Source organism: Medicago truncatula, chromosome 6 (genome assembly GCF_003473485.1).
Source record: "Medicago truncatula cultivar Jemalong A17 chromosome 6, MtrunA17r5.0-ANR, whole genome shotgun sequence".
NCBI lineage: Eukaryota > Viridiplantae > Streptophyta > Magnoliopsida > Fabales > Fabaceae > Medicago > Medicago truncatula.
Window position 1 is genome coordinate 5,635,309 of NC_053047.1, and position 9,581 is coordinate 5,644,889.

The following is a 9,581-nucleotide window of genomic DNA, read 5'->3' on the forward strand; positions in this document are numbered from 1 at the left end:
GTTAGGGTGGCCTATCGTACGATCATTGATAGGACGCCTCCCACTAATATTGTTCCAGTGGCTGTCTTATGGAGAAAGGATGTCCCAGTGAAGGTGTCGGTATTTGCTTGGCGACTTTTTCGGCATAGATTGCCTTTTAAAACAAATCTGTTTCGTCGAGGCATTATTCCTTCTGAGGCTCAACTATGTATTAGTGGTTGCGGTCAACAGGAGTCCGAGACTCATTTGTTTTTATCTTGTACTCTTTTTGATCATATTTGGCAACTTATTCGGAATTGGCTTGGTGTTTATTATGCGGATCCGGGTAACATTGTGGATCATTTTCATCAGTTTGGCACTTCTTCAGGTTACGGAAAATTAAGATGCTCTCTTATGCATTTGATTTAGCTTGCAACTGTATGGGAGATATGGAAAGAAAGGAATGACAGGATTTTTCGTGGTCAAGAACGTTCTCATTATCAAATGTTGGAGGCCATTAAACTTCTCTCGTTTTGGTGGTTTAAGGCTAAATTTACTGTATTTCCTTATTGTTTTCATGATTGGTGCCAGGCCCCGTTCCTTTGTGCGGGCATTAGTTGATTTTTGTTTGTCCTATCTGAACTTGTTTGTAACTTTTGGGCAGTCTTGAATGGTACACCTTGTGCCGTGAAGATTGGCTGTCGTTTATATTATATTTCATTTTGATTTCTCAAAAAAAAAAAAAAGAATGATTAACATCAAAATAAGCTATGAAATAACATGGAAGAAGCACGTTACGTACGTTGACTGCACTTCTCACCACAAATAAACTGCACGCGACTTCGTAATTTTCTACCTCATCTCGTCTGTTGTGAATTCAAACCAATTCTTGTGAAAACCAACAAGAACAATTGAGCAATAACAATGACAACTACAATTAAAAAACTTCAACAATAGATACAATCCAAAACAAATTTAGAACCTATGTGTGATGTAAATCCAAAGAAGCAATTCAAAGAATAGAGAGGATAAATAGAGTAGAAGGAAAAAACAGACAAAGATTGTTTTCGCAGTTCAACCCAAATTGCCTACGGAGAGAGCAATTATCGGATCCATAAATGAGATCAACATAAGCAAACCCTAATTTCCACCCTAACCTTTTATATCAAGAACAAGAGAGTTACAAAAATTAACCAATAAATTATCCTCAATTGTTTACCAAGAGCAATCCATAATTTCTCTCATTTCCCCTAATTCAACCCACTCAACGATTTTTGCTATCCCAAGGAGTTTATAATATGTTTTCCAGTTGCAAATCTCCCCACGAAACATTGCCTCTAAGGGATAATTCTGATGGGCAGAACTTCAAAAATTATTTGCTCATTTAGGAATTATTTGTTGCATTCATTTTGTTCTTCATAGATTTAGTCATTGTTGCAATGTGTGGAAATGTAAGAATTTAGAACCATAATCCAAATGTTTTATTAAAGAGTGGTAAATTTATGTTGTACAATGATAGTGTTACTATGCATCCATGTGAATAATGAAAGATGATAATTGGAAATGAGTGGTTTGGATTTATATTGGACAAAATTGTACCATGTTTTATATTTAGAAGCACAACCTTAATCCTTGATATTGTTGGGAAATAAATCATTCCCATATTATATAGTTACTTTTAACATGTTTGGTTATTTCATTCCCACAATCATTACACTAGCACCACCGTACAGGGGATACTCTATACTTAGGAGTAACGGCAATGCTATATTGATTAGATTAGGCATATTTGGTATGAAAATCTTCATCCAAAATATATCCCAGAATTTGGATTCATAAGTGTTAGGAGGTGACTTATGACACTGGTTCGAAAACAATACCTCTAATTAAATGTTCCAACACGATAAACTGAAAAAGATCAAAACTTACCTCTAAACAAGAATATAAATTTTTATCCAAAAGTGATGACTTTTGTTTACCTCAAAAGTGGCGTGTTTTTTATTCAAAATCAAAATTAACACATAAAATCATCACTGCTGGGGTAAAATGCCAATAAATGTGATACTATAAGGACCAAAAAGTCTGATTTTTAACTAAATGAAATATTTTTGAGTGAGATAAAGTAGAAGACCAGTACAATTAAGTCAAAATTATAAGAGTGTGTTTGATTAAGAGATTTTAATGAGGTGATGTATTTTTAAGGGAACTCAAATTCTTCCATGTAAATATTATCATTTAGATGAAAAATTTGGAGTATAAACATGAAGGGATTTGATGGAGTATTTTACTAAACTAAATTTCTTATTTTGGAATTAGTCACTTGAGATTTTTGAAAATTCATAAAATTAGACCAAGAATGTTTAAGAAAGAATAAATTTTTACTCTATTCAAACAAAAAAAAAATTAGAAATAAAAAGAATTCAATTGAAGTATTTTAATTGCTTCAAATTTTAAGGTTTTCTAGAATTTTCAATTATCTCATTCAAACTCACTCTAAGAATATCCCCATTAAATGTTGAGCATATCTATAAAAATTTCTAAGGATTAAATATTTTTGATCCATATAGAATTAAGACACTTCAAGTCTAGCCCTCGATATATTATATTCAATTTTAGTCCCTGTTTTTCTTTTCAGGGGACTATTTTGAGGGACTAAAAACATCAATTTCTTTTTTTTTTTTTTTTTGAAAGACAAAACATCAATTTCTTGTAAAACGTTTTCAAATTAAGAACTAAAAATTATTATAAAACATTTAGGCCTAAGGATTGTGATTTTATAAAAAATAACAACATATTTAAGATTGTGATTTTATAATAAAAAACATATTTAACTCAAATGTAAAATAATGGGGGTTCAAAGTGAACCAATTTTACTAAATTTAGCCTTGGGGTTATCTTCCACCTCTGCAATGTACCCTTGCCTTTTTTTGTTGTTGTTGTTGGGTTCCCTCCATATTGATCTCTTTTTTCTATGATCCTTTTATGGGGTCTGGTTTATGTCAATGATGGTGAAGGAGACAATGATTTTCTCCAGCACAGAAAAGGAATTAGGGATCAAGTGATTTTATTCCTTTTTCTGTTAAGGAAACAAACCTAAAGTCCATAATAAAAGTGGACCAATACTCTTAAAAAACATTAGACTATTATTTTTCCTACCCTATGGGTTTCCTCGTGCGCCCTATTTTTTTTTTAAAAAAATGTCTTTGAGTTTCCGGATTTCATAATCCGGAATGGTGTTTTCCTTTGTTATAGGGTGAAAAATGGAGTTACGGGTTTTTTCGAATTTTGTAATCCGGAAACTTGAAAAAATAGGGCGCGTTACATGATGTTTCCGGATTACATAATCCGGAAACCCCCTAAACACCCTTTTTCAAGGTAATACAGTTCAGATTTCAGATTATATAATCCGAACTGTATTAACACAAATTCTAAATATGTTTGTAACATGGATAGTCATTTTAAGGACAATATTAATCTTCATAACTCTCATCCTTCTGTTTTTGGGTCATTGTTACCTATTCTTAGTCAAAAATCGGGATTTCGGACTACTTGATCGGATTGCTCCGAAACTTCCCCAGAAAATCAGAAAAATTCCATCGGGATTTCGGACTACTTGATCGGATCGAACCATGACTCCCGTAGAAGGAAAGGAACTTCTTACGGGACTCCGCCCCTCAAAATCCAAAATTCCATCGTTTAGACCTATTTTTCATTTATTTTAATTTTTCATATTCTCAGAAAAATCAGAGAAAATTTGCATTGGTTTTATTTGATTTTTAGAATTTTTTGGTGCTATTTTTATATTTTAATGATTTTATTTGACAGGTTTTAAACATTTTTTACTTAGTTTTTTTGTTGTTTTTAAAAGCAAAACTCAAAACTGTTAAAATTTGAGAGAGTCTGATGGCTGATTGTACATAAGAATTGTCCGGACTATAAAATCCAAAATAATAAACATGAATTCGGATTTTAAAACCCGGAATGCACAAGAAAATTTTTGGAAAAATTACAGGACGCGGGAGAAGGTCATAGGGTGGAAAAAGTAATAGTCAAAACATTAAATAAAAATGGGCTAGTAAAATATTGTTTGGAATTTGTACCAAAAATAAAAAAAATTGTTTGGAATTTAAAAAGATAATTTCTTTTTGCACCTTACTTATCTCTCGCAGGTCCTTCCAATTTTTCATTTTACTTCCATTCGAATTGTATAATTTGAAGTATTTTTGTGCTATTTCATAGCAGATCATTGCTAAAATGATGTATGGTTGGAGGAGGAGTGGATGCCAAGGGTGGGTTTATGCTTCATTTGATTTGAATATTTTGTTTGAAATTTATGTTTGGAATTTGCTTTATATGATTTGCATATTGGTTAATGTGTTACACAGTTCAAAATATATAATCTGATCTGTTAATATATTTTTTAGATTATTGTTTTCGAACTATTTTGAAACAAAAATTAGAAGAACTAAAGTAAGTTTTATGAGTTTTTAGGGGATTCAGGTTATATAATCTAAAATATTTCAAATTATATAATTTAAATATTGGTAAAATAAAACATATGAACGACGTGCGACGGCGCGAGAGGTAGAAGAGTAAGAAAAGAAATTTACATTTAAAAAATAGTCGGAGGCTCCAAAAGCCCATTTACATTATTGACAGAAACAACTTTTTAACAACAAATTAGTCAAAAGATGTAGGTTCCAAAACTCGAAAGAAAAGAGATTTTTTTTTTTTTTTTTTTACATGTTGGGTCCAAGGGTCCAAATGACCATTTGCACATTTTCAACTAAACAAGAGAAAAAAACAAAAGTAAGATAAAAAAAGGATAACAAACAAAAATGATGTTCCCTAAAAAACTGATGTTAATTTAACCAAGCTATGTTAAAGCTGAAAAATTAAAGTACTACACATCTTAGTGTATATTTTTTTTAGTGTATATTTGATATCACGTTAATTGTCATAATCTAGTAATTATGAAAAAGTTTCACTATATAGTTTTTACAAAATTACGATAGTTCATCGTAATTCGAATCAAACATCCACTTAGTGTCGTAAGCGATGCTCAATAAGAGATGTTACAATCACGTTTCAAAGGCCGACACTATTTAGCATCGACTTAACCTAAGATGCACCATATATAGCTTAAGACCAACAAGGTATGGTTGACACTAAATATAACGTTAGGTTGGTCTAGAACATTAAGACAACTTTCAAATTCTTAACTCCATGAATGATTTTCTTACAAAAGCACCATTTTTTGCACCTCTTGTGTAACTATCAATAAATACTACAGTACAATGGAAAGATAATGTAACTTTTTTTCAACAAGGTAAACTTGAAAAAACAATAACAATTATTAACAAATAATTCATCAACAACTGGTGTCCATTAGTAAACCACTTTTGAAATTGGAATAATCAACATCACCATCCTATATCTTCCTCTATCAATGGCCTCAATCACTTTGTTTTGTTAGTTACATTTGTATCTTTAACTGTTAACTAGTTTAGGTGTTGACCTCCACTTAACCAAAGACACAAAAAGTATGACATTTTGATTGAAAAAGTGTATGGTCGCTTGCCATTGTCATTGTTTCTTTGAATTCCAAAGGTTGATCAAATTCTTTCAGCCTAATCAAAAGGGTGTTTTAGAATTTATAATGGTATATTGCTCCTCCATCCTTATAAACACTCATGAGTAAAAAAATAGTCCTTAAAATTAACACATAAAGGATAATTAGTAACATTTCCACTCAGCACTTACTATTCTAACTTCTTTTTAATAAGATTAATGGTGTTTTATCTCCTGTAATATAGGTCACTTTCTCTATCATTAACGAAATAGTTCTGGGTTTTATAATTAGCAAAAAGATTTATTCGTTTGAAGTTGGTCTTTTATTTTGATTTGGCTCCTTAAATTCAATATTCTGTTGAAATAATAATAAACATTAGCTTTCATTTTGAGTTTGTGAAGAAATATGTCTTAAGGTTGCTCATTACTTACTCGAGTGGTCGCTTATTTTCACACTTTATTTATATACCTTCATGTATTTTTTTTAATAGTTGAAATGATAATAACTACTTGAAAATTCGCACACTCAAGTAAAAATTTCGGGTTTTAACTTAGATTTTAACGTCCAACCTGACTATTTCAACATTTTTTAGTTGATATAAGACTTATGAGCATATCTTTACACGTGTTCAGCCAATTATTATTAATTAAATACTATAAACATACTTTTCTAAAATAAGAAATTAACCTTATTGTCAATAAAAAATGATAAAATAATCTCTAAATATCCAAATTCTTTTATGATTTAAATATGGTACATTATGATGGTAAGTTCTTATATTTGACACAATTGTAAAGTACAATTTTTTTTCTTCTGAGATTGACATATAATAAAACACCAAGGTAAGTTCTTAATTTTTAACCACTTAATATCATCTTGAATTTATTATTCATCACTTACTATTATTTCATTCTCTAATGTTACAAACAAATTAAAATCCTAACTTTCCGAATAATTAATGTGAATAAATTTTGAAAAAGTCACGCACCTTTTTAAAATATTAATAATTTCAGAAATTTAGATAACCCAATAATGATTCTTTAGAAGTAAGAAGCCAATGTGTTTTAGGCAATAGGTGCATTCAATTAGTAAAACAAAGTTAATCAAATCTGTCATAATCAATCAATTGTAAACCATACGACATATTGAATGAATGTGGATTTTAGAAGCTAAAACCATCCCATTAATTTCAATTTCAACTAATAATACTGATTATCATAATTAAAGAGTGATGCTTATGCTAAAACTTTTCTCAGCTAATGGACGATGATTGTGAAATTTTCTTGTACGAATTACTGAATTTTCTCCTTTCCACTTGATTTTTTCTTTGTCATTTCCTCTGCATTCTAGGAATTCCTATATATATGAATATGATATGATATCAAACTATACAAAGTTAGTCTAATATAGGTTTAATGACAATTAATAACTAATGGCTGGTAGTGATTTTGTGACACTAGAGAGTTGACATCACTAGGAACATCTTTTCATATATAGTAGTAGGAAAAATTAATCACTCTAACTTCCATGTACCTATTATTAGGGAGGTGGCAAAACAAGTCGGTCCATCTAATGATCTAACTCCTTTTAAGTGGAATGAGTTGAGATTTTGAATTTCACCTTCTAAATTCGTCCGTCTCTTATAAGTTACAACTACTAAAAAAATTGAGTGGTAGTACTAACCTGGGTTAGTTGACATGTCAGATCAATCGAAAAATAATAATAATCGTTTTTTAGTTGTTTTTACTATGTAATTTTTTCCATTTAGTCTATTTTCTACTCACTAAAATTAGCGTTTAATCGGTTGTGTAAGGATTGTTGAATATTATTTTATTTTTCTTTTAATTGTTGACATAAAACTCGTCTAAAAATCAAATGTTTCATTTGTTTATATTTCTTTTTATATTCGTGACGAATCAATCTGCCAAAACGTCAACTCAATGAGAGGCGGCATAAATCTTTTGCTAGGATTCACCCACTAGTTTTTATTAAGGAGTTTTTTAACAAATATATAACTAAAAAGTTGTTAAATACACCTTAAGGTAGATGTTGCTAAAAACTCCTTCTAAAAAAATAAGTGGGTGTAAGTTAGCAACTCCGCATTTGTTAAAATATACCCACTTATTTTTTAGTAGCTAAATACACTCAAATGTGAACACACCTTCATAAAAAGTAGTGAGTTTATCCTAGCAAATCTCATATATATATATATATATATATATATAATTACAGGATGAATAACTTGTTCATGTAGGTATCAAAGAACTTACATTCATATTGTCAATTTTGTTTTTCAAATTGTCTTTAAAGAATCATGAACATTTGTCCAGCAACTAGTATAAATTAGCCACATAAAAGAATTTGCAAGTGAATCGAAATTTAGCTTGTGAATACCACTATCATTACTCATGTTGCTAATTTTATTTGATTGTTGGGTAAATTATTTTACATTCTTCAAAGGTAACCTACCCTTAAAAAAAACAAATTACGAACTTACAGTTATCTTTGCTGTATTCTCTCAAAAAAAAAAAAACTTTGCTGTATAGTTTATCGATTTTATAGAAGATATTAATAATCTTAATTACATACAAACTACGTACCCTCTTTTACATAAAAAATAGAGGGGTGCATCATTTAAATGGGAATGGAACTCCCTTAATGTAATTTTTTTTTTTTTTTAGAAATGTTAACTAGTGCTCCGGGTGCACTTGTTAAAGACTTTAAATAATAATTTTTTTATGAAAGTTTATGTAATCAATACATTGAAAATTGAAAACTAACATTTTAAAAAAATAATTACTTAATTTAGCATGTTTAAAGAGTGCTTCGAAGACACTCATTAACAAGACATTTTTTTTTAAATGGGAATGGAACTCCCCTGATGTAATTTTTTTTAATAACCATCTACGCTTGGGAGAAGTGGATTCACCACCCATTTTTATCTCTCCTCACCATTGAGGTCATTACAACATGCTTCATGAGAGGTCAATGCAAATAAAGTGAATGAATTTGTCATTAAAACATGCTTAGTGAGAAGTCAATGCAATTTTCCTAATTATTTTAAGTTATAACACCTACTTTAACAAGAATTTGTTATGTATATATTGGTGTCTTACAAAGCGTGGGTGAGTGCACAATAATATATTAGGGTAATTAGCACAGTATGATTAATTGAATTTTTTATTCTTCCTATTCTTTTAACTGCTCACCTTGATCACACCATGGAAAGTAAGTAGAAATGACAAATATTTCAACAAAAAAAACATAAATAAAAGTTTTTTTTTTTGTCAAATAGTTTGGTGATGAAAAACTCATGCATTTAATATGTTCGCCTCATATCCACATCTCAAAAATACTTGCCAATAAGGTATTTCACAGATTTTGCGATATCCAAGGGTATTTGTCGATATCCATGAATACCATGATTTTTATAGTTTTGTTTGTAAATGTACAATTATTTCCTTCTCTTTACACAACATAAAAGATTATTTCATCTGGATATCACAATGCTTGAGGGATTAATCTCTACAATTGCGCGCGGAAAATATTCAATTTAAAAATAAAAACATAAAAAAGATCATACACATCAACACATTAATACATCCCACTTTCCAAGTACGGGCCCACGTGTAAGTGAGATTGTGCCCCTGCACACCTTGATCTTTTAAAATTACACTTGCTATGTTATATTTATTGCATTTTGACCACCCTAAAAAAAATTGCACCCTGGCCCTAGAGACCTCGCTATCATCTCATATTCATTTCTCACATTTTTCTTCTCTCAACAAACTCTAATCTCCACAATTATCATCCGGCCAAATGGTTAATTTTCAAAAAATCTAAGGTATTCTTTAGTCGAAATATTCAAGACCAGTTGAAAATATTTTGGACTTCCATCACTGATTGGTATGATTAAAAATTCAGTGTTCAATTTCATCAAGGTTAAGGTTTGACCAAAAATCAATTCTTGAAGCGGTAAAACGTTGTCTAGGATTGCTGATAGGAAAGTTCTCGTCAAACCGGTGTTTTAATCCCTTAATCATTTAGGGTG